This window comes from Panthera onca, chromosome A2, assembly GCF_046562875.1.
Source record: "Panthera onca isolate mPanOnc1 chromosome A2, mPanOnc1 haplotype 2, whole genome shotgun sequence".
Lineage (NCBI taxonomy): Eukaryota > Metazoa > Chordata > Mammalia > Carnivora > Felidae > Panthera > Panthera onca.
In genome coordinates, this window is record NC_138340.1 from 75,062,150 (window position 1) to 75,088,518 (window position 26,369).

At 40.1% G+C, this 26,369-nt stretch overlaps 1 protein-coding gene across 1 annotated transcript in view; it reads left to right on the forward strand.

Moving 5' to 3' along the window:
* Window positions 1-26,369, forward strand: part of VPS41 (VPS41 subunit of HOPS complex) — a 186,997-nt gene that overhangs the window by 47,831 nt on the left and 112,797 nt on the right. The window lies entirely within an intron of this gene.

Consider the following 26,369-nt stretch of genomic DNA (forward strand, 5'->3'; position numbering starts at 1 on the left):
TTCGGAATCATTGAGGATGAAGGAAATGTTGAATCTGAAGTTGGATTTTGGTGTTTAAGATATACCTTGAAAGCTTCAAGAGCGTCCATGCTACTGTGAATGTGAACACTTGGGGTGAACGGGGTGCTCGTTTTAAAGGGCAGATACTACTTTTTCAAAGAGTGCATCAGCACCTGTTGAAAGATCGATTGTAAGGGATTGGTGTAGTTTACAAAGGAGACCACAGTTTCTGATTTGGGCACATTGTGTCTGAAAGGAATAGGTTCCTTTGTTTTACTTAAAAGAGACTGAACCACTGAATGTTGATGGATTCTTTTGGAACAGTCCACGAAAGGGACTTGTGTGCACTAATCATACTAACATATCAGGCAAATTGTGGGTTCTGGTTTTTCTTCAGCATCTTTCAGACCAGAGGAATATACTTTTGATCCTCCCTATACTCTTGGACACCCATCTTGGTGACTTAAGCATCTGTTTTTTCAGTTGCCCTCCATTAAAATATGTATGTAGTTGGTGCTAGGGAGAGCTCTTTTTCGTCGTGTTACCTGTATCTCCTCACCTATAAAACAAAAACGAACACAAACAAAACAAACAACAACAAAAAAATTCCACCTTTCTGGTCTCTTGAACCTCCTGCTCCAGTTTGATTATCTGACACTGTGCTTCTAAATCAGTCTCTGTTAAGTATTGTATAGGAATTGCAGTGCTTGGGGCGCCTGGCTGGCGAGGTCAGTTAAGTGTGTCCAACTCCATTTGGGCTCAGGTAGGTCATGATCTCCCAGTTCGTGGATTCGGGCCCCTCATTGGGCTCTGTCTGTCAGTGGAGGAGCTTGGGATTCTCTCTCTCTCTCTCTCTCTCTCTCTCTCTCTGCCCCTCCCCCATTCTCTTTCTCTCTGTCTCAAATAAATACACTTAAAAAATTGCAGTGCTTGATTGCTGAGGATTATGCGCATACCTGCTGGTTCAGTTGCCAAAAGAGAAACCAAGAAAAATACTGTAGGAGTTTATTCATGTGTTTGTTCACTCATTCATTCATTCATTCATTCAGTCCTGTGTCTACTCAGTATAAACCTTCACTACCTCTTCTCTCCTGTCAGTTGTATCCAGTATATCACATATCCTTTTTCAGGTAATTTATGGTGTCATCTCTAAATTTGCCCACAGCTTTTTTTTTTTTTTTTTTTTTTTTTTAATATCTTCCCATATGACATCCCAAATGTTTTCTAGAACCTTGCCTGCCCCCCTCCCTTTTTTTTTTTTTTTTTGCAAGGAGGGAAAGATGGTTTGGTGGTATTTTGTTTACCTTCCCAAAGAATTTGATAATATTCTGTATTAAGGTTTTTCATGAGACCCTGGCTTCTTCATGATCATTACCATATTAGGCATATGACTTTCAGGTGACAAGTTTCCTATTGTCCTCTTTTGAAAGGAGCCTTAATATACAGCTTTTCATCTGAGTTTTTCCTTCTAGTATTTTATTTTTCTGTTTCTGATGATGTGATTGCTTTGTGGGTCTCTGTATCACTTTTTTTTTTTTTAAGTTTATTTATTTTGAGAGAGAGAATATGTGTGTGTACCTGAGCAGGGGAGGAATTGAGAGAGAAAGAGAGAGAGAGAGAGAGAGGACAGATTGAGAGAGATAATCCCAAACAGGCTCTGTGCTGTCAGTGAAGAACCCATGAATCCTGAGATCATGACCTGAGCCGAAAGCAAGAGTTGGACACTCAATTGACTGAGACACCCAGGCGCCCCTGTGTCACTCCTTTTAAAAAAGGATTCTTTCAGTAAATACTATGATGCCTTGAATTTGCTGGTTTTCTTTGAATGTAATGATTCCTATTTTAATCCGAAACTTCATTCTTCATTAGAAATGCAGTGAGAGTGAACAAATATTTTTAAAAATTAATGAATAAACACTCCTGACTTTAGTTTTCAGTTCTAAGTGAGAATAATTTAAACAAATTAAAGTTAGAGAAAATAATACCTCACGTTTGCGTAACATTTATTTTCTCCAGAAAGATCTCTTTACCCCATTCAATGCATTTTTGGTTTTGATTGCAGTAGTTTTGTTTGGCAGGGGGGTGGGGACACGGAAGGATCTCTTAACAAAGTTTCCCGAGTGATTGTGCTGTTTGAGCTGGAATGGAATAATTGCTCTAGATGTCTAACTTTACTTTAAATACATATGATGTAAAAGAAAATAATGAAATAAATCATTCTGCATGTTGAAGAAGGGGATTTCTCTGCATTTCCACTTGCAGATATATATTCATGACAACTGAATGCTGTGTTTATGTACACAAACACACACACACACACACACACACACGCACACACACATGCACACACAAAATGTATATAGAAGAGTGTTAGAGTAGCTTAATTCATAATAACTCCAAACTAGAAACAACTCAGATATTCATTGGTGGTAGAATGGATAAGTAAATTGTGGTAGATTCGGAGCACTCGGAAAGAATAAACTGTCTATACATGTAACAACATACGTGAATTGCACAGATTTAATGTTTGGCCAAAGAAACCAGACACAAATGTGTACATGTTGTAGGATTCCTTTTACGTGATGGTCAAGAAAAGGTGAAATTAAACTGTGGTGCTAGAAGTCAAATAATATTTGACCTGGGAGAGAGCACAGGAGAATCTTCTGGAATACTGATGATAATCTCTATCATGATAGTTTTCCATATACACACACACATATACACATACACACACACACACACACACACACACACACACACACAGGTATTTACACACAGGTAAAAATCACTGAACTATGTATTTGAGGTTTGTGCTCATTAGTCTATGTGAGTTATACCTCCATCACACGCACACGCGCGTGCACACACACACACACAGAAATACCTATACACTTGTCTGTATCTTTGACCTTGAGCAAAACTCACATTATCCTTTGTCTGTTGAAACAACCCTTTCTTCTCAGTTCTAAATACCAGTAAATTTAAGTTGTTTCCTGTTCAGAGATTTTTTATATGAATGGATCATGCCTACAACTGTATATTCTTATACAATTACATAAAAATGTAGGTAGAGAGGATTCTGTGTTACCCCATCTATGACTGTTCTTTTGTACTTTATTTTAGATGTGGATTTTGTGATTTCAGAACACTTAAAAGAATATTCAGGTGTTAATGTTTTAACCACATATGTGGTTTTTAGAGGTTATTTCTACATATAACTTTGTTAATTCAGACTTAAGTGATAAAGTTCACTGCTTAACTCCCAGAGTAAAATTAAAATAGGCCTTGCTTCTCCTATAAAAGTGCTCAGGTTGCTAAGAAAACTGCCTTTAACATAACATAGATCAGGCCATATTCCCCTGAGTAATGGTTGTCTCCATGCTTCCACAGTATATGACATCTGACTTCAAAATTCTTAGAGGATCTCAAAGACCTTTGAAATATCCACATGGTATTCGTACCCATATAATGCCGTTAAAAATCATTGTAGTTACTTTCTCTTTAATAGCTTCCACTTTCCTTGAAGTATATTAATGTTAAGGCTTACTAGTTAGGAGTACTTTCTTGGAAGCAATGAGCAAATTATTTGGGAGCATTATTCCATGTGTTTTAAGTCTTTGTTCTTTTAAGTGTGCTAGAGGGAGAGCAGAGAATTCCACTGACCGGACATAAATTTCTGCTGTTTACCTCTAGGTGTTTTTCTTCCTTTGCTTGAAATAGAAAACGATCCAGCTTTGCTGTCATGGTGCCGTGGCAGGAGGCATCAGATAAATACGGATGGTCACAAAAGGAAAGGGATAAGAAAACAAAATAAAACAGAACAGGGGCTTATTGGGCATTTTGTATTCAGATAAATACCAATTTTTTGAACTAAATCTCTTAAGAGGTGTGTTCAGGATTCTTCTTGAACTCCAGATAGCAGAGTCCATTGATGTTTCTATTCTTGTTTTTTATTTAGGATTAAACTAACACACTGTGCTTCCTACAGCTAATCTTTTCTACTTCCTCGTGTTCATATGCTAATAAAATCCCAGATCTCTATCACACCTTAAGTACCTTCACAGGATGGTATGGTATCTTAACCTCCCTTCTACTGGGGGGGAGGGTCTTGTTTCTGTCCCCCCACCCCCGCCTCCATCAGTCTGATCACTGCCTCTGAGAACACTGGATGGCCCCTCATGCCTCCCTGGGTAGAGTTACTCTAGCTCAACACTCAAGACCCTGGTTTGGTCATATGGCCAAACCTACCTTTGTGACCTTCGTTTTAGTTTCTTTTTCCTCCAGACATTCTGATCCACTGACCATTTTCTGAGTATTGCCTTGGACATGCATGCTTGCTTCCAAGCTTTTTATCACATCTTTCTGGAATGCCCTGCTTCCATTAGTTCCATTCTTTTTGTAATGTGCTTGCCCTGGATTGTTGTCCTGAGGGTCCTCTCCTCACTCTGAACTCCTGTGTTATTACTGTTTTATTTGCACTGTTAACCCCTCGGAGGGTCAGTCCAGCTTCACATTCATATATATATTTAAGGTTTAGGAGAGCAGGGGCCGTTCCCTCTGCTGGGTGTCTCTCCTCTTTCTCTCTCTCTTGCTCTTTTCTTTGGGACTGTTTAGTACCCGATAAGCATATATTGGCTGATAATATCCTCTTGAGACATACCCACAAAACTGGTTATTTATCTGTCCTTACTTAACCTCTGGGAGTCAGATCTCTGCTCTCCTATGTATTTTTCAACCCCCCACTTCCCCATTTGGATTTATGATTAGGACTTTTTATATTGAAATGTGAAACTTAACTCCTACTTTCAAAAAGTAACCCTTTTATTTCATAGTAGTTACCAAGTGGTTAACATATACTCAGATTTTTCCTAGTTGATATGGGTAATTCAGGAAGTCATCCAAGTTTAGAAGCTGAGGACACTTAGCTCGTTCTAGATATAAAAGGTGCCTGGTAAGGAAGCCTGAAGGAAATTGGGCTTGAGCCACTTTGGTTCTGTCTTCCCTGCCTCTGTTCTTGCTTGTCTGGGTTATCGTAGGCCTCCCTCAAATATGTAGACATTCTGATCAGGTCATTTCCTCTACCAAACTTTGAGATGTTCCTGGCCTGTGATTGACCATGGTTTCATTTCTCTCTCTGGGCTTTGGGACTTGGCCATCTTTGAGATTGCACCCCTGGCCTTCTGCTTTCTGTGGCTCAGAGGAATTCATCTCTGATATAAATCAGCTCCTTTTTCCTCTTTCGTGTGTGTTAAGACCTAAGTGTTTGCAGGATCATACATCTTTATTTCCCGTTTCAGGAAAAGAAATGCTTCCTTCCCATCTCCTCCCTTTGTTAGTCTAATCCTGGAAACTTAGAGTTCCTTTCAGCTTCCTGGACTGCTGTTTAAATATTCACTAACACCTTTTATCCTTCACATGATTTGATTTCCACCTCCTCCGTGTTTTTACCACTTCTTGAACATCCAGTACTTGTGTTGAGATTATTAGAATAGAATAGAATAATAACTGACACATTTGAGCCAACAATGTATGACTCTGATAATATCAAAAGATACATGCCATGCTTCCCAAGTAATGGTGCCATATCTGGAAGAACATACTATAGATGGGATTTACATCAGGTGGGTAAGCAAGTGCCACGAGACCAAGAAGAGAGCACAGTTTCTTTGTTCAATGATAGTTTATGTTTTTCAATCTGCTCAAAGGTTCTTTTCATCAATAATCAGCCCAATATCATCCTGGCCACATCATGAATGAGCTTAAAGTATCGGTATTAATAATATTCTATTAGAATGTGAGCTTCCTGAGGGCAGTTTTATGTGCAGTTTACCTGTGCATCCTTGGTGCTCAGCCTAAAAACTGGTAAATAAGAGATTGATACAAGTTGGCTGAACTCTGATAGTTCTATATCTGTAACAGATACCTTGTATTTGGACTACCTTCCAGATAATCAGGAGGTTTTTACACCTTCCTTTGCCACATCCAGCTGGGTGTGTGTACATTATGGGAAATTGTATGGACACGACCATTGTTGGCTCAAATGTGTCAGTGTCTTTGATGCCTAAGAGTGATTGACAGGTCTCAGATTCCTAGGTGTTTAAAGAATCTGCCTTCTATATTTGGACTCAGTATTTTGAGTGATAAGAGTTGTGTCAAAAGAGTTGAGAATTACTTAAGTGGAAATCATTCTAACGGACGCCAAGGAAAATCATATTTCCAGTTTTCTGCATTTTCGTATTAAATCATCTCCAGTTTGTGGATTATTTATGGGTATCTTGGTAACTTTGGTAGCATCTGTGCCTCGAGGTGGCTAAGAAAACATAATCAACTTTAAGTTGAAGCAATTAAAGCATTATGCTTACAGAAAATTGTAATATATGACTCTTTAGTGGTAACTACATTTGGGCAAATACCTCTTAAGTAGCTGAAGTTTAAAGTATTTCTTCACTGAATGAAATCACCCTGGTACTTCACACATTTCAAAGTCAGGGTTGTGGTGATTTTAACTTTCTGGAATGAGTCTGAACTGGGTAGTAGATTGGGGCCTCACAGAAAACCTGTGGATTCCATTCTACATACAGTATAGGGGATCCTCTGTTCTGGTGCTTTCTTTCCGGGTCAGACACATGTTGCAAAGTGAGCACATTGAAAGGATGATAAACAATGTGGAGACTCAGAAGGTGTGATTAGCTTTGCAGGTGGGAGAAAGTGACAATTTGAGGTGAATCTTGAAGGGTGGATGAGCATTTTTCGATTGTCTGAGCAGAGTGATGCAAGCTTCATACAAAATGGAATCTGAAAGGACACTTAACACAGCCTTTTTATCTACATACAGGCTTATTTTTTTTCCACTAGTAGCTTGAGAATTGGAGAATGGAAAGGGAAAAATGGTGAGATGCAACGAGAGAGACTTTTTCAGCAGGTTTAGTAAGAGAAGGACCAAAGATGAAAGAAAGGGAATGTTTTCACGCGAGTATCTTCATGGTGACTGGCTTTGGAGTTGAGCGTGTTTAGCAAACTAAATGAAACCATTATAGTGATGGTAAATCAGATGTCCTGGACCAGGAGGCAGAGGCTTTTATATATGGGTAAGGTAAGAGTGTCTGTGTATAGTTTAATAACAAATAATTTTTACCTTGAGTTGATGGTATATTACTTTTTCCTTAAACAAGCTTTCACTTTCTGTTTGAATAGCTTTGTTTTATTAGCTTTATCTAGAAACTATTTATTTGGCTACAATTCCCAGGTAGTTTTCACTTGACACGATCATGATATATTGTGATAGTTGGGAACCTCTAGGATATTTTGTTCATCTCCCCACCCAAGACATGAGATTCTTCAAAAGCATTCTTGTCCTTTCCTTTTCAGTTCTTATAAAATAATTTTATATTCAGTCCTTTATAAAATAATTTTATACCTCCAGTAAGAAGAAACTTTTTACTTCCGGGGGCAGCTATTAGCTCTTAACACTTTAGATTTTGTTAGCTTAATTGGTAGCAAGGAAAAAACATCCTTATTAAAATGAAATACAATGGAATACTACTACTAACAACCTCTTAGAATGGCTTACATGACAAAGACTGACCATACTAGGTGTGGGTAAGCCATTAGAAAAACTGGGACTCGCGTATACTACTGGTGGGAATGGAAAACGGTATAACCGTTTTGGAAAACAGTTCAGCAGTTTTCAAAAACATTAACATGTACCTACTACACGATCTCGCCCTTTTACCCCAAGGAAATGAAAGCATATGCTTGTACAATCATTTGTACATGAGTGTTCATGTCAGTTTATTTTTTCTTAGCCCTACAGTGGAAGCCATCTACACGTCCGTCTGCGGGGGAATGGATAAACAAAATGTGGTATATCCATACAATGGCATTCTACTTAATCAGTAAAAAGGAACAACCGATGCATGCTGTATAACATGGATGAATTTCAGATCTGTCCTATTAAGTGAAAGAGGTCAATACTTGTAGTATTAGGCCTTTTAGACCTACCTATTATATGGCTACATTTTATATAAAATGCTGGAAAATGCAAACAAGTCTATAGTGGAAAAAAAGCAGATCAGTGATTGCTTTGAGATAGGCAGAGGGCTTTCTAGAGTGGTATGAGGAAACTTTCAGGGCTGATAGATACATTCATTATATTGATTTTGATGAAGGTTTTATGAGTACGTATACATGTCAGGACTTAACCAAATTTATACTTTAAATATGTGCAGTTTATTGTATGTCAATTGTATCTGAGTAAAGCTGTTAAAAAATAATAACAGTAAAAAGACAAGCTGCAGAAAAGATGGAATAATGTGTTCCAAAAGGTAATGTTTACATATTAGTTCCATTTATGCAACCCCAAATTGTTTGGTATGCATTAAGGTGCTTGACATTATAAATGGCACCATACAGAATGGGGTCTAGGTTATCAAATTGCTGGCTGCTTTGACTTTTCTTTAAATTGAGTTAAAAAAAAATACTTTTATAAATTTTTATTTTTATTTTTTTAATGTTTATTTTTGAGAGAGAGAGAGAGAGAGAGAGAGAGAGAGAGGGAGAATGAATAATGGAGCAGAAGCAGAGGAGGGGCAGAGAGAGAGGGAGACACAGGATCTGAAGCAGGCTCCAGGCTCTGAGCTGTCAGCACAGGGCCCAGCAGTGGGGCTTGAACTCACGAACTGGGAGATCATGACCTGAGCCAAAGTCGGATGCTTAACCGACTGAGCCACCCAGGGGCCCCAACTTTTATAAATTTTTGTGTAACTTCTTATTTCTGACCAATGAAATATAGCTGGGGGAAAATACCCAAAGTTTAGCTTCTACATGAGCGGTAGGAGAATTTTACCAATATTATCTTTTTTCCTGTTTTAGTTCTGTTTGCATAAGTAATATATGTCCCTTTTCGGGGAGAGTACCACCTTTTATAGAAACGATATAGTAACTGGGAGTGAAATCACTGGATAGGTAAGGATTTGACGTATGATTAAAAGGGGGCTTGTTTGAAATAGTAGAAATGTGCTAAGTATCTTGGGGTACATCTTTCAACGTAGCAGGAAGTCTCCCCTAATTTTGTTAACTTTTTTTTTTTTTTTTAGATTTTAGATCAGTATCTCAGAGTATTAAATGCCCTGTGAGGTAGTGAGGTAGTCTAAAAATCTAATTCCATTTTACTTATATGGAAAAAAATTAATATATCAGGGCACTTTGGTTGCCCAGTGATGGAAACCCAACTCAGCCAGGCTCAAACAACAGTGGGATTTACCAGCTCCTGTTGTAAGTCAAGTTGAAGTGGGGACGCGAGGCTCCGATGTTGTCTTGCGGTACCATCTCTGGGATAGGCTCTTTTCATCCGGTGGGCGTCATGGTCAGCCCACAATGCAAGACTAATGGCACTAATCCTCATAAGCGCGGCTCCTTCGGTAACTTTGGCAAAAACCTGCCAAGAAGGGCTCTGATGGGTCTGGTTGGGTATATACTTCTGTTTTAATAGGCTGCTCTGGCCAGGTTCGGGTTAGAAGTAGAACTAGATGGGGGCAGGGTGATCCCCACTCTAATAGAATCAGTTTCTTAAAGTAAAACGCTGCTCTGTTAACTGTCAGGAGCTGTCCAGGAACCAGCTTCCCAGTGCCTTATACACTTGATGAACTCTGCTCAATCTTGGAGTGATATTGGGCTGGGCTAAGGAGTCTAGTGACTGATTCTTTCCTTTGAATGCATCCTTTGAGGTGAAGTCCCTTGTTCAGACACTATGAACACTTTTAAGGTTTTGCTATAGATTGTTGCATTTCAGTATACTGAGATGATACTGAACTGTACTCCCAGCAACCTGTATGAAAATATGCTACTGTATCTTGTCACCAGCATTAGGCGTTGTCATTCAAAAATTCGTTGCCACTTAGATTTCCAGAGAATGGGAATTTATTGACTTACTTTGTATTTTTCTGGTTACTAATGAGGCTGTTTACTCTTTTGAGAATTGTTAGTTCATATACTTTGTCAGTATCTGTGTAAAGTTCTAAATTGATTTGTAATTAAAAAGTTCACCGTTGACAAGGAAGAATAACAACATTGATCAGGGAGGATCATGTGATGGCTCAAAATCAGAAGTCACCAGCAAGTCAAATTTAACACTTGCCAATAAATCTTTCTGTCAAATGAAACACTGATGATTTGCCATTAGGGTGACGTCCATTTTCACCCTAAATTAATACTTTAAATCTGAACTTCATGATTTTTGTTCATTCACTTGTTTGATTTTTCAAGTTCTATAAACCTGTAATCATAAGGTATTTATAGCACATTTTAACTACATGTTTGTTAAAATACTACTTCTACAACAAGCTCTTATAGATCAATAAGGAAAACACACACACCGTGAAAGAAACAGGACAAACAGATGAACAGGAAGTTCTCAGATAGAGAAGCCCAAATGTCTCCAATAACCACATGAAAAGACACCCAATTCTCTAGTACTCCTGGGATAATCAGGAAAATGTGAAATTATCTTACCCATAAGATACCATTTTACACTCCTCAGTTCAGCCAAACATCTAAAAGTCTGCTGAGTACCAGGCACAGACACTGGTGGTGGGCAGGGAATCGGGCCCTTCCAGTGGCAAACAGAAGAGTCTGGACATCTCCTTGCTGGAAACAGGGACAGATGCCTTCCAGTCTAACTTTATCTTTTTTTGTTTTTTAAGTTTTACTTATTTATTTTGAGAGAGACAGAGACAGCGTGAACAGGAGAGAGGGAGAGAGAGCGAGAGAGCCTCCCAAAGCAGTCTCTGCACGCCATCAGCGCGGAGCCCAGCGCAGGGCCCGAACTCATGAAACCGTGAGATTGTGACTTGAGCTGAAACCGAGTCAGACACTTAACCGACTGAGTCAGCCAGGTGCCCCTATCTTTATCTTTTAATTCCACATTTGTGGTATTTCAGTTCAGAAGCTTTTTTATTTGAACGCAGCAAATATACGTTAATCTGCTCATTTAGAGTTTGTATCTTTCATGTCTTTGGAGAGAGAATTTTTTTGCCCCTACTGAGTCATAAAGCTTTCCTTCTGGGTACAGAGTTTTCCTTCTCACATTTAACTTTCCGTTCTTCTGCAAGAAAAAAACCCTGACTGTATAAAGGGGAAGGATTTATTACTTGGTATTGAGATGGAGTCTGAAGTTCTTGTCTTACCAGGAAAAAAATATATATATACAAAAATTTGCTACCCCCTGAGCCTACCAGTTTCTCATCTTCTTTCCCCTGTAATTTTGACTCGGTTGCATTATTGGAAATGCAGCTACCCCGGAACAGATGTGGAAAAAGAAGCTTTGAGGGGGTGGTTGGAGATGCAGGCTGACAGGGCAGTAATGCCCAGCAGAAGGGAGGCTGGCCAGGCTCTGGGGTTGGCAGGTTGCGGCCCTGAGGCGGGAATTGGGCAGCGTGGCGCTGCGGCCACCAGCCGGATGTGGGGTCCATCTCTTGGCTTCCAGCTCTTGTACCACGTTCAGTAGTTCAGGCAGGCTCCCTGCACCTCCCTTGTGCTTTCTTTCTGTGAAATGTAGGGCATAGTCTCACCCCTGACCAGTATGATTCATTTGAGGGTTATTTGAGATCTGCATGTAAAATATTTCGTGCAACGCTCAGTATTAACTACCACGAGGAATGGGATCAGGTCAAGTGTCTGATTGCCGACATTTACGACACTTCAGAAAGAGAGCTGTTGTTTTTTAATTCATTTATATATTGGGCTCTAACGGTGTTCATGGTGTCTAGGACATGGAAAAATAGAAGAGGGAGGGACGGAGGAAAGGAAAAAAACAGAAAAAGAGAAGAAAGAGAAACTTTCTCAACACTCCCATTTTTAGACTGATTTTGCTGCCTGCTCCATCCGATCCTTTGTTTATTTGGGGCGTTGGGTCCCTTTTATAGTATGTCACAAATAGGTGTGTTTCTGTCATGTTACAAGAGCACGCTTACTTAGGTAATGATGCTCTGTGAAACTGTTCCCAGTGCAGGTCCGGTGAGCTGACTTCAGGAATTCCTTTTTAGTGTTGAGACATTGCAACTTAGTTCACAGGGTGCTCTTTTTGAGAACTGTTGAGAGCTGACCATCTACTTGGGAAAGTGCCCTAATGGAGAATTGATAAAACAATGTTTTTACACTGGAGAGCATTCTAACGGTTTCCGTAGTGAAAGTACAGAGGCAATGGTGGAAGTTTAAATGGTCCTTCTTTGTCTTCTGCCTAAAAAATAAATTAGGCGTTTTCTATCTGATTAATAATTCGGTCTCCATTATTTAAGCCATATGTGCTGCTAACCTTTTTAGGTAAGTGATTCCCCCACCCCAAACCCATGGAAGCACCAAGCTTTTGCTTTCTCTAATGCTGTTTTTAGGCATATAGAATGCATTAGCATTGTTGCTGTTATTATTCAGTTATAAATGAAAGAAGTAAGTAAGAACATCTTTGCTCCTAACAGATTTTTCCTTTATCATTGGTGGTATCATGAATGTGCAGGTCGAGAAATGATGCAGGGTTACCTGTGGGCCCTGGTGAGATGTTCACATAGCCCTGTGGTTGGCATGGATTTACACTCTCTCTGGCTTTCTGCACCTGCTTTTGTTAATGAAGTTTGTCCTTCAGGGTCTGGCATAGCAGATGCTTAGGACTTGGCCAGTCTAGGGGGCTCTCTAAGACTTAATTAAAAAAAATTTTTTTTAATGTTTATTTTATTTTTGAGAGTGAGAGACAGACAGAGTGCAAGTAGGGGAAGGGCAGAGAGAGAGAGGGAGACACAGAATCCGAAGCAGGCTCCAGGCTCCAAGCTGTCAGCACAGAGCCTGACATGGGGCTCGAACTCACAAACTGCAGTATGACCTGAGCTGAAGCCGGCGCTTAACCAACTGAGCCACCCAGGTGCCCCTAATACTTGATTTTAAAGAATAGTAATATGCTTGTTCTTTCTCTATTTATATAGTTACAGGGATGATAATCCCATTTCTGTTATATTAACTTTTATAGAAAAAACTTATATGCTCAGGGCAACGTTCTCTGGGGGAAAAGTGAATTTTTTTTTTTCTGGAATTGTAGCATTAGAACCCTGTAGGCTAGGAACCTCGGGGCGATGGCCACGTGCAGAGGATACCTTACCCATTGTGCCCCCCCCCCCCCATTCAGCTGAATTTACTTGGGTAGTAAAACATCAGTAATTATTTCTATGCTAAATTATTACGTGAAGTAACTTAGACAAGTTGGCTTGTGCGATGCATGGAAGCCTCTGTGTCGGACACAAGGAACCGCTCTGCCCCTTCCCTGCTGAGCCCTGGCTCCCTAGCCTGATGGCACCAAAGTGCCCCCAGCAAGGTCCTGCCTTTGAATCAGACCCTGTGTCTTTCGGAAGTGCTTGTTTCTTCATCAGGCCGGTTGAGTGGGCCAGATGAGGTATAGTCTCTTCTTGAATCTAAATACTGTAGCCAAGAAACAGCCAATCTTTGCCTAACTGTAAAGATCAGCCTTTTCCAGGCATCTGATGGATGTTCCGTCTTCAGGAAGCCCCGTCCTCTTCTCCTTCTTGGGGTTTACTTCCGTCTCTGTGATGTTGATCCTCCCTCGTGTGCCTCCATTACCTTGTATATCCCCGAGATTCTTTCCTGAGCTTGTTCGTTCTTTTGCTCGCTCTTTATATTGCCGCCACTCTTGGTCAAAGCCTTTATTGAATCTCCCCTGGGTTATTGCAGTGAAACCCAGCTGAGCACCCTGCCTCATGTCCCCCTTAATCCATCCTTCACACAGCTGCCCAAGTAATCTTCCCAAAGGAGTGCCGGGGTTTTGCTGCTCCCCTCCCCGAAACACAGCTGGCTGCTTCTGCGATGGCTGTGGGATAAAACAGAGCTCCTCTCTTCAGCCCTCAGGCTTCCACTGTCTCGGCTACAGTGTCCCCTGCCCCCCTCACTGTGGCCTGTGCCGTATCTGGGCTTTATCTTTTGGCTTTTGCTGGAATGTGCTTTCCTGTCTTTGCCTGTGGAAATACCCAGTATCTCACCGACTTCATGACCGCTTTCTCGATGGCCCACACGGAAGAGTGCCCTTTTCGTATTCATTCACTGATTGCTTCTTCCTCCTTCAGTAAACCTTTTGTAAGGATGTAGAAGGGATCTAGAGAATGATACAACACAGCTCCTGTTCTCGGGTCCGGTCATTATGGAGCTGGTTATATAAATAATCTGTAACATAAGGTACTAAATGCTAAAATAGAAATGTTACAAAGTGCTGGAATCACAGCCTCTGTATGCAAACCCCTTGAAGGCAGGCAACGTTGCTACATTTTTTGTTTAATCCTCCTTGTATCATGTAGGCTTTTTGGTAATATTAGTTGCTCTTTTGCTAAATGCATTTATTCTTATTTTTCTTCTGCATTATTCCCTTGCAGTGCCCAAACGACTTCGCGTTTCTGTGGTGACCCCGCTTTCCTTTTTCTGTCACTCCTTCCTTTGTATCTTTGTTGGATACGTGTGTATGTAAGGAAAATATTAACTTGGTTAAGAACAGATAGGGGTTTTTTTCATCCTACTTCACACATTGTATTTCACCATTTTGAAAACCGTCCATTGTGTTTCTTTCCAGGTCATTTATATATGTAAGAAATGTTTATTCTTCTAACTGTGGTTTTCCGGCCACACGAATTGTTTTATGGTGGCATCACAAATGTCACACAGTGTCTGGTAGGCCACAGGTGCTCAGCAGTTCTTCTGGTATGGGTACTGGAAAGAGAAACTTTGCTGGCTCCTTACACTATTGCCTGGACTGCTTTCCTATTCAAGTTTTTCTCCCTCAACTGCCAAATTTAGCATTGTAGACAACTACCCAAGGCATCACAGGGAGACTTCTCCACGGTGCCTACTCTGAATTGCTCAGCAAATGGGCATTGCAAACTCTAGGGAAAATGCATTTGGACTCCAAGGACAGAGGACAGCAGCACATTTGTAGCAGCCCTGGGAGGTCACGGTCTTAAACGTGAATAGCGCGTCAGTGGTTTGCAAGCCTCAAAAGGGCAAGGACTGCATTTACTGTCTTCTCTGGGCATCCAGCAATAGCCGCTGGCAGGTGAATGAAAGACAATTGAATAAATACATAGGAGAAGTTGACCAAAAGCCTGGTTCTTGCCTTTTTACTGACGCGGTGTTGTGATCGGTGCCCAGCTGTGAAGGACTGTGTCGAGGACCTGTTGTGTGCAAGCCTGCCTCCCACCGTTGTGTGTGGGGACGTGGCACGCACCGGCAGACGAGGACGTTCAGACAAAAGGAAAACGGCTCTAGGAATCAGCAGTGTGCCGGCTTCTTAGGCGGCAATCCCTTCCAAATCCTCCCCGTGCTTTGAAAGGTTGTTAGGATTTAGAAGGCGAACGTCTGTGTAATAAGTCTTCTGCTGTTCTGTGCTCCTGTCTCTGGGAGGTTGTACCGTCCCGGCGGGGCGCAGCAGCGGGGTGAACGGCTGAGCCTTTCACCGGCGAGCCGTGCCTGGGAGCTGTGGGTGCTGGGCCCCGGGCGCGGGCAGCCTCCTGGGCTTTGAGGGGTCGGAGGAGGTTGCAAATGCCGCTCTCAGTTTACAGCATTGAAGTCATAACCCCGCGTGCTCTTCTGGGGGAGGTGGTTAAACCTCCTGATTAGAGGATACTCTTGAAAGGTTAAAGTATTTAGTGGCTCAGTAAAGCATCCAACTCTTGATTTTGGCTCAGGTCATGGTCTCGAAGTTCGTGGGTCTGAGCCCCACATCGGGCTCTGCTCTCACATTGCAGAGCCTGCTTGGGATTCTCTCTCTCACTCCCTCTGTCTCTGTCTCTGTCTCTCTCTCAAATAAATTAAAAAAAAAAAAAAAAAGAGGTTAAAGTATTTGGGAATGTGTCAGCGGCTCTCAAAGACTGATTTGTAAGTATTGTTACAAATGCAGAAAATTTGAGCTCAAGTGTTAAAACAGTCATGGCACCATTGAATGGACAAAATCCTTTTCTTTTCCAACAAGATGACTCTTCCTGAGAACGTCTTTCCACTCTTCTCGTTCCCACATGACTTTTTACTTCTTGTAGATTATTTCCAAGGTATCAGAGTTTAGATCACTTTCTAGGGACGTCGTTTTTCTAATAGGGAATTTCAGCTTTTGATCGTCAAAATGCAAGTTAAATCTAAGTGACAGATTAGAGATACTCAATTAATTTATGTTTTACTAGCAAACTGCATTCTTGTGGAAGTTGTGGAATATTTATTAAGGCTGTTGGGAAATGTAGACAGTGTACTGTGTGTTTTAGGTTGATATACACTCAGTTTTGCAGCATCAGAGGAAGGCTGTGATGAACCAGAAAGCTACTCCAAGCACTGCGGCCAGATTGGAGTCACTGAGGAGTGCCTTTAATAGACGATGATATCGGGGGAGTAATTCAGAGTCCCTGCATTAGGAATACAGTGGACATTACCTCAAATAGCAGACCAGTCATTGTGTCACATTAAAATAGCTGTCAGTATGCCCAGCATTTTAACCAACATGTCATTTAAACTACTTTTCACTTAGAGATCAGCTTTGCTTATGTAATAGGTTAGTACTTTATTTTGAGAACATGTGACTTCATTTCTTCGAGCTTTATTGCATTATAATTGAAGTATGGTGTTACGTTAAGTTTACGGTGTAGGGTCTTATGATCTGATACACATATATATTTTAAACTATTTACCACAGTAAGGTTAACCTTGGCCTCACAGAATTGTCGTTTGATGGTGATGTTATGGTGAGGGCGTTAAGTCTCATAGCAACTCTCAAGTATATGATACAGTATTGTTAATTATACCTCAGGTGGTACCTCAGATCTCCTGAACTTTTTCATCTTATAACTTCGTACCTTTGACCAACATCTCCCTATTTCCTCACCTCCTAACTTCTGCAGCCACCATTTTATTCAGTTTCCGTGAATTGGATGTTTTTAGATTCCACATATAAGTGAGATCAGAAAGTATTTGTCTTTTTCACTTAGCGTTATGCCCTCAAGGTCCATCTGTGCCATTGTAAACAGCAGGATTTTTTTTTTTTTTTAATGTGTGTTTATTTTCGGAGAGAGCGCGAGCAAGGGAAGGGCAGAGAGAGAGAGGGAGAGAGAGAATCCCAAGCAGTCTCCATGCTGTCAGCACAGAGCCCTATGTGGGGCTCGATCCCATGAACCAGGAGATCATGACCTGAGCTGAAATCAACAGTTGGACGCTTAACCAATTGAGCCACCCAAGTGCCCCAGCAGGATTTTTTTTTTTTTAATGGATGGATAATGATCTATATATATACACACCACATTTTCCTTATCCATTCATGTATGTGTCAGTGAACACTAAGGTTGTTCCCATATCCTGTCTGTTATGAATAATACTGCAGTGAACGTGGGGGTATAGATCCCTTGGAGGTCCTGATTCATTTCCTTTGGATATATACCCAGAAGTGAGATTGCTGGACCATGTGGCAATTCTGGTGTTAAGTTTTTGTGGAATTCCCACACTGTTTTCTGTAGAAACTGTACCAGTTTACATTCCCACCAACAGTGCCCTAAGGTTCCCTTTTCTCCGTATGCTTGCTGGGCATTTGGTATCTCTTATAATATAATATAATATAATATAATATAATATAATATAATATAATAATGTAATGTAATAGCTGTCCTAACTCACTGTGGTTTTGAGTTGCATTTCCGTGGTGATTAGCGATGGTGAGCACCCTTCACGTACCTGATGGCCCTTTGTAGGTCTTTGGAGAAATGTCAGTTCAAGTCCTCTGCCCATTTTAAAGTCAGATTATTTTCTTGCTGTTGAGTTGTATGAATTCCTTATATATTTTGAGTATTAACCCCCTTATCAGGTATGTGGTTTGTAAATATTGCCTTCCATTCTTCAGGCTGATCGTTTTGGTGACCATTGCTTTGCTGTACAGAAGCTTTTTAATCTGATGTAGTTCCGCTTATTGATTTGTGGTTCTGTTACTTGTACTTTTGTCGTCCTATATAAAAAAAATCATTGCTAAGACTGTCAGGGATCTATGTTTTCCCCCTATGTTTTCTTCTAGGGGTTTTAGGGTTTCCTAGCTTACCTTTAAGTTCTTAATTCATTTCGAGTTAATTGTTGTGAGTGATGTGAGATAGGGGTCCGATTTCATTATTTACATATGAATATGAATTTCCCTACCATTTGTTAAGGAGACTATCCTTTCCTCTTTGAGTATTCTTGAAACAATACTAGGTGACCATATACGCATGGGTTTATTTCTGGCCTCTTGATTCTGTCGCATTGCATTGTGTGCCTGTGTTTATGTCAGTACCGTAATCCTGTTTTGACCATTATAGCTTTGTAATATAGTTTGAAATCAGGAAGTATGATGCCTCCAGCTTTTTCTTCCTCAAGATTGCATTGGTTATTTAGAGGCTTTTGTGGTTCCATATAAAGTTTAGGAATGTTTTTTTCTATTCACATGAAAAAGAATGTATTTTTGAAAGTATATAAATTTTTAACTGATGATCAGTTGTCTTGTTTGTAGAATAAGGAATATTTCAGCCACATCATCATACAAAATTTGAAACGTCACTTTTACGCAGCTGTGCCTCCTTTCACCACTTACCCCTTCTCCCCCCCCCCCCATTTATTCAAAGTGGAGAATAATGACTTTGTAGGTTTTTACGTGTTCTAATTATTTCTCAAGTTGGAATGAATTGTTGTGATGGAGCTTTTTCCATCTGCAGAAACAGCAGCTTCTGTTAAAAGCTGGATTATCACATCAAGAGCCTCAAATTAATGTAGTTATTAAATCTTAGAGAGGTAGGATCATCTTTAAAACCTCACAAGAGGGGCGCCTGGGTGGCTCAGTCGGTTAAACGTCTGACTTCGGCTCAGGTCATGATCTCACGGTTTGTGGGTTTGAGCCCTGTGTCAGGCTCTGTGGTGACAGCTCAGAGCCTGGAGCCTGCTTCAGATTCTGTGTCTCCCTTTCTGTCTGCCCCTCCCCCACTCATGCTCCGTGTCTCTCTCTCTCTCTCTCTCTCTCTGTCAGAAATAAATAAAAATTTAAAAAAATTAATAAAAATAAATAAAAACCTCACAAGAATACAGTTTTCTTGCATACTCATTTGAACAGTAAAATGTAGTCAGTATCACAGGGAAATGACTGCCAGATGTGGACCATCAGCTCTTTAGCCACTCAAGCCTGATACTGAGTACTGAAAACCAGAGATGAAATCTTAGAGCCACGGAGAAAATTTGAGGGTTTATAGTTAAAGGTTAGGTTGTTCTGGCCATAGAATAAGTCAGCGAGAAAATAAATGTTTGTTTTGCAGATTTGTAGAAAACCCACAAGGAGGTGTATTTTTCAGAGACTTCTTAAATCCAGCTGGAGGTCTTGCTCACCTCAGGGTGTATCATCGGGGGAGGGTAAAATAAGCAGTAAAAAGAGCTTTTCCCGAGTATGAAAGAATAGGCGTCTGCTTTTCACACATGTAATGTAAGGGTAGCTTGCTTGCTAACTGTGACTAAAGAGCGTGAACCTGCATGGGCAACCATGTGGATGTTGGGATTGCTAACTAGCGGATCTCAGAGAACGAAAATGAAATCCATCTTCTGGTTCTTATTCATTCCACTCCGTGTCCATGGGGACGCAGCATTTGTGAAGGAATCAATTATCCATTTGTTAGTCAGAGGAGCCTTACAAATTATACATTAGCAGATTGATTTCTTAGGTTCACTGTTGGGGGACCGATAGCTTCAGGTGGGGTGATGAGGAGTGTCGGGGGAAAAGAAGTTGCCACAAAGAACACCATTAAAGGCAGCTTTCGAAATGACCGTGAATTTATTCCTAATTGAAGAGCTGACATAATCCATACTAAGTGTATTTATTTCCAGCATTTTACATTAGGTGATTGATTATCACATGAGGTGTATGTGTTGGTGATTTTGCCTTTTCTTTAAATTTAAGAACTTGAGGCCACCTGTAGTGGACTTGGGCTTAGAAGGGGTATGCTGGTCCTCGCCCCCTCCTGCTTACTCAGGCTTCTTTTTTTTTTTGGTTCCATTAAGGAAACATTTTTGTATGTTCTATAGTGTCAGCTTGACATTATTGATTTTTGAACAAACTCACTTATATTGTCCAGAATTCCAAACATGTCTCCATTAGGAATAAAATTGTAGCTAGTGGAAAATACAGCTGAGGCCATTCTTCTCTGGTCTTCCCCACCCCCCCTCCCCCCTCGGTCCCTTTTTCTTGTCTACATCTACTTCAGTATCCCATCTTGGCAGATACCCCCCTCATCTGCCCACCCCCAAAATCTGTGTGTATAACAGGCAATTAGAAAATTCCATATTGAAAAAGAATTTTGTACTCTGTTTCCCCCTCCTGTACCCTTTCTGTTTTTCCCTTTATTTCAAGTATACAGAAATGGTACATATGTGTGAGGCATTTGTCCCTGCTTCTGTGAGACATGTTCATAGATGCCAGATCCGTTACTTGTACTAATTGGTTGACAGCTGTAATGTTGAATTCCTGCTATTCTTTATCAAATATTATGGAACTATGAATAGAAACCGACGGGCACAGTGATGATAGTTGTCTCTTTAGATAAAAATAGATGCTGCAGGTGTGATGGCTTTACCATTTTGGCATCTTTTTGGTTTTAAGTGAATGAACTGATTACATGATCATTTAAAAATATTTATCTTTGAATTACAAACAAAATAAATATATGTTTGTAGAAAACTAGCAAAACATAGGAAAGGACAATCTAAACAATAATAGGATCTCAGCACCCAGATATGACCAGTGCTAATATTTTGGAGTATCTACTTCCAATCACATATATTATGTACAAATACTTGTCGGTATAGTCATATTTATAAACATTGGCTCGTGTCTCATCAGAGCTAGCCAGATTGTTTGAGTTGAGGGCATAGTCTTCCAGATGAGTGAGTCTGCTGCAGACTTCTAACACCAGGTACAAGATCTGGGAGGTTCTCCATTCCATCCTCCTGATTGATGATTAGTTAGAGGCCTCACAGAACTCACTGAAAGTTATTATACTCACACTTTATTACAAAGAAAGGATACAGTAAAAAAAAATCAGCTCAGGTAAGAGACACATAGGGCAGACCCTAGGATACAAGATCCCATTGTCCTCAGGACATGTTACCACCCTGGCATAGGTATTTGACAACCAGGGAAGCTCACACTGGTGTTCAGGGTTTTTACTGGGAATCTGCTACGTAGGCATCATTGGTTACTGGGTTGTCCACATGCTTGAATTCAGCTTCCGGGTTGGTTGATACCCTGTGACCCAAAGCCCCCACCCGAAATCACAGGGTTAGTCTTTCTGGCATGGTCCACTGAAAGACTGTCGGGTTTTTAGCCTTTAACAAAGGCATCCCTATCAGGTGTGCAGGTGTGACAGATTATCTCCCGGAAGCCAAGGGCAAAGGACTGACTTCTCTTTGGAGAAAGTCAAATTCTTTACTACATAATACGTTTTTTAAGCTTCGTTGTTTTTTGTTGTTGTTCTTTTAATTTTCATCATTTACATTCCTTGCTTTTAGAAGTTTGGATCATTTCTATTTCTTAGTGCCTTAAGAAAGAAACCTGCCGTGGAAAGCATCTTTGCAAAATAACCTTACTACTTCTTATGTAAAACAGGCAATACACATTTTAATTTTTTTTTTTTTAACGTTTATTTATTTTTGAGACAGAGAGAGACAGAGCATGAACAGGGGAGGGGCAGAGAGAGAGGGAGACACAGAATCTGAAACAGGCTCCAGGCTCTGAGCTGTCAGCACAGAGCCCGACGCGGGGCTCGAACTCACGGACCATGAGATCATGACCTGAGCCGAAGTCAGAGGCTTAACCGACCAACCCACCCAGGCGCCCCGCAATACACATTTTAAAGAATTTTGACACACAATGCCAAATGATCCTTAGGAAAGTTTCTCCAGATTTGGCTCTACACCGATAGGGTATGAAGAGTGTCTGTTTTGGGGTTGCTTTGCCAAAACTGGATAAACAATCTTTGCTGGTTCCATAGACAAAATATCTCCTATTTTTATGTATTTGTTATTACTGAGGTTGACTCTTGTTGTCTACCTATAATTTGTACTATTTTTTTTGTGAGTTGACTTTACTTGATTTACATGAGTAAAAAAATCCAAATATTTTCAAAACCTAAAGAAAATATTTAAGTGTACACAAGAGGTAAATATTCCTAATCCTTACCTGACGTCTCTTGAATCAGTTTTAAAATTATGGCCATCCCACTAGTTCAACAGTTTCTTCCTCTAGATTCAGACTTAGAACTTAACAGTTTAAGATTATAAATTTTACCAATGTATTAACTAGACTTTGTCTCCAATTCTGTTTGAAGTAACTTAGGAAATAGAAAATATTTCTTCTTTCACTTTGAAATAGGGAAAGGAAGGAGGTAGGAAATAAACATGTGGTAAATACCTCATCTTCTAAATGAGCCAGTGTATACAGTTGCATTGATTTGAAGTGAGAGGTAAAGTATAATTTCTAAAAATTTAAAGATAATCACTAACGGGATACAGACAGAATGAACAGCATTTAAGTTCATCCTAGACAGGCAAGAGAAAAGAATTTGAGGAGTGTAACAAGAGTAACAATGGAATGGGGAAACACACTTCTAAAAAGTACAAAATACTTCACTGTTAACTTAAAAATAGCCTCAGCTTTGATGTTTGAAATAAATATTAAGCATGTTGACAATAAAAATGTGAGGGAAAAGTAGAGTTGAAGGCGAAAGAGCATATTCGCTAGGAGACCCTGTATCCTATTGATTACATGTAAAGGTAAAAGGAAACTCTAACAATCATACCTTTGTGCCAAATTACAGGGCATCTAATATCTAGAGCAAACTTTACTTGAAATGCAGGGAGAAATGGACAGAACTGCCGTCGTAGTGGGACGTTGTTTAAACTTGTTTCTGTCAGTCTTTGATCAAGAAGAAAAAAGTAAATAAGAGTATATAGAAAATAATACGATTTAAAAATGTGTATTTTGAACCACAAATAGGAGTTACTTTGAAATACCACTTTTTAATGTTTATTTATTTTGAGAGAGAGAAAAAAAAAATGCATGTGTGTGAGCTGGGGAGGCACAGAGAGAGAGAGAGAGAGAGAGAGAGAGAGAGAATCTCAAGCAGGCTCTGCACTGACAGCAGACCTCATGAACTATAAGATCATGACCTGAGCCAAAACCAATAGTCAGACCCTTAACTGACTGAGCTATACCCAGGCACCCCTGATACGATATCTTAAGTTTCAAAGAGTAAACAACTAAAAAAAAGTTACATAAACCGTATTTCTGACCACAATTGTAGTTATACTAGAGCTTTATTAATAACTAGACAAATAAGCAGATAATACTGTCACCATCCTTAGAAATGAAATAAAACAAAATAAAGTGTTATTTTTCCCAAAGAGGAAATAATTACTGTAATTCTGTATTATTTTCTGGGCTCTGGCCAGTTGGTATACTCAAAGGCAAATGCCGAATGTATGGTTATTTTATGATTAACAGACGAGCAGTAACAACTAATGCACTATTTACTAATGTCAGGGAATTACAATAAGGTCAAGACAATTGTTCTAAGACCAAAAGGGAAAGTAAATATAGAATACATAGAAGTTAATAAAGTAGAAAACATTAAAATTATTTTTTCATATTTGCAAATAGGAAAAATAGTAGCTACCTCTTCGAATTGCGTGAGGACTAAGTGGTATATGTATAAAACTCTTAGAGCCTGATGCATGATAAGCATATAGTAAATGTTAGCAGTAGTGGTCATAGTAATGTCACTAGTGTTATTGCAATATGAAAAGAAGAAAAGGTAAAAATAAAAAAAATTTCATCACTAGCAATATGAAATGCAGTATTTTCTGGGAAAAATCTAGATGACCGGAATAGAAGAACTTTAGAGTTGCTTGACAATCACGAGGAGCAGAACATAATCTAAGAAATAAATCTTTGATGGTATTGACCCCAGACGTTTTCATGGGCAAGTTCTTCGTAATTTTATTTTAAATTTTGTAATGCTTATTTTTATTGTGAAGTACAGCTTTACAAAGCACATAAAATGTGCAGTGAAACAAATAGTTATAAAGCAAACAATCACATAACTAACATTCTGGAGAATAGACCATATGACCTACCTCCTCTCCACGGCTCCCCTTTCAGTTCCCTTAGAGGGACCCCACTGCACTGACCTTTATAGTTAAAAATGCTTCGCTTTACTTTGTCATTTTCTGTCCTCTATGTGTACTACCTGTGCGCTATCTTGGAATTTTGTTGGTTTATTTATTTTTTTGAGAGAGTATGAGCTGGGGAGAGACAGGGAGACAGAGAATCCCAAGCGGGCTCCAAGAGTTGGACACTTAACTGACTGAGCCACCCAGGTGCCCCTTGCCTATTTTTGTATGTTGTGTAAATGGAGTCCTATTATACATATCAGGAATGAGAAAAGGGTGCTCACTGACGTTGCTACTCCCAGAATACAACAAAAGTATCAGAATTTACTTAGAGACGTTAAAGAAGGTCTATAAATGGAGAAATGCTCCAGGTTTATGGATTAGAAGGGTCAATACTGTAAAGATATCAAAGGGAAAGTTTTCAACATTTCACCATTAAATAAGAATGAGGAATTTTTCTTTTATTATGCCAAGAGTTTTTACCATGAACGAGTGTTGAATTTGATCACTTTTGCATCTATTGAGGTGATCTTTTGATCATTTCCTCATTTCCCTGCTGTTTTTTAAAAAAATTTTAATGTTTATTTTTAGAGCTAAAGAGCGTGAGTGGGGGAGAGGCAGAGAGAGAGGGAGACACAGAATCTGAAGCAGGCTCCAGGCTCTGAGCTGTCAGCACAGAGCCCAACGTGGGGCTCAAACTCACAAACCGCGAGACCATGACCTGAGTCAAAGTTGGACGCCCAACTGACTGAGCCACCCAGGCACCCCCTCATTTACTTTATTAATGCAGAAAATTGTAACATTAATTTCCCTATGTTATACCAGCCTTAGTATTTCTGGAATAAACATGTTTTTTCTATATATGCTGATCTTACTAATATTTTCTTTAGGTTGTTTCGTTCATGCTCATGACTGAGATTCCCTTGTACTTTTCCTTTCTCTTAATATCCTTGTTGAGCTTTGTTATTATAAGGTTATGCTGGCTTGGTGAAATGATTTGGGAAACATACATTCTGTTCTCTGGAAGAATTTGTGATTGGAGTTTTTTTTTCTTCAAACTGTCCCTCATGTATTTAATATTGTAGTGAGTGAGTAAAACTACATAGTAAGGTAGATAGTGGTGAGAGCTACAGGGGGCACCAAGCAGTGAAGCAGTTGCAATGTTCAGGTGAACATTGGAATTTTATATCACTGGCCAGGTGTCCCTGAGGAGGTGACTACGAGTGAAGATTTGGCGGAAACACGTTCTGGAAGTGGTCAAACAAGCACAAAGGCTCGAAGTCTGGAAAACAGCAAGAAGGTCATCGTGGCTAGAGGAGAGAGAACAAGGCAGAGAGTAGATGTGGGGGGCGGGAGTTGGAGGCAGGGCTGGGCCAGACTGTTTAGGACTCTCGGGTCATAGTAAAAACTTCAGGTTCATCCTGAGATGGGAGGCCATGGGGGGAGGTTAAACAAAGGAATGACATTATCTGATCACCCGTGAACAATAGCTCTCTGCTGACTCTTTGAGAACAGACTTCTGGGAGAGTTAGGGGAGAAGCATGTCGACCAGTTAGGAGACTGTTAGGATAATCCAGACAAGAATGATGGTGGCTTGGCCCAGGATGGCAGCTGTAGGGCTGGTGAGTGTGGTCAAAGTCTGGGTAAATTTGGTATAAGAGATGGTAAGAATTGTGCCGACAGATACACAGTAGTGTGTGAAAGGAAGACAGAAGTCAAGAATGGCTCCAAGGTTTTTTGTCCTGACAGCCAGAAGAATGTAGTAGTCCTTGACTGAAGTGAGAAAAGCGTTAAGAAGGGCCCTTTTCTAAGAGAGTATCAGGATCTTGGGTTTGGATACGCTTTAGTTGACATGCCTGTTAGGCATCCAAGTCCATCTATAAAATAGGCAATTGTATATATTGGTCTGAGGTAGGGAGAGGCCCAGTCTAGAGATAAAATTCAGGAGTCAGTTCATGGCTGGGAAGGAAATAACCAAAGGAACAAAGATATGTCAGAGAGAAGAGCTGCACAGACTGAACCGTGAAATACAGAAATCAGGAGATTGGGAGACAAAGATGGGAGCAAAAAAAAAATTTTTTTTTAACGTTTGTTAATTTTTGAGAGACAGCAAGCGAGCCAGTGTG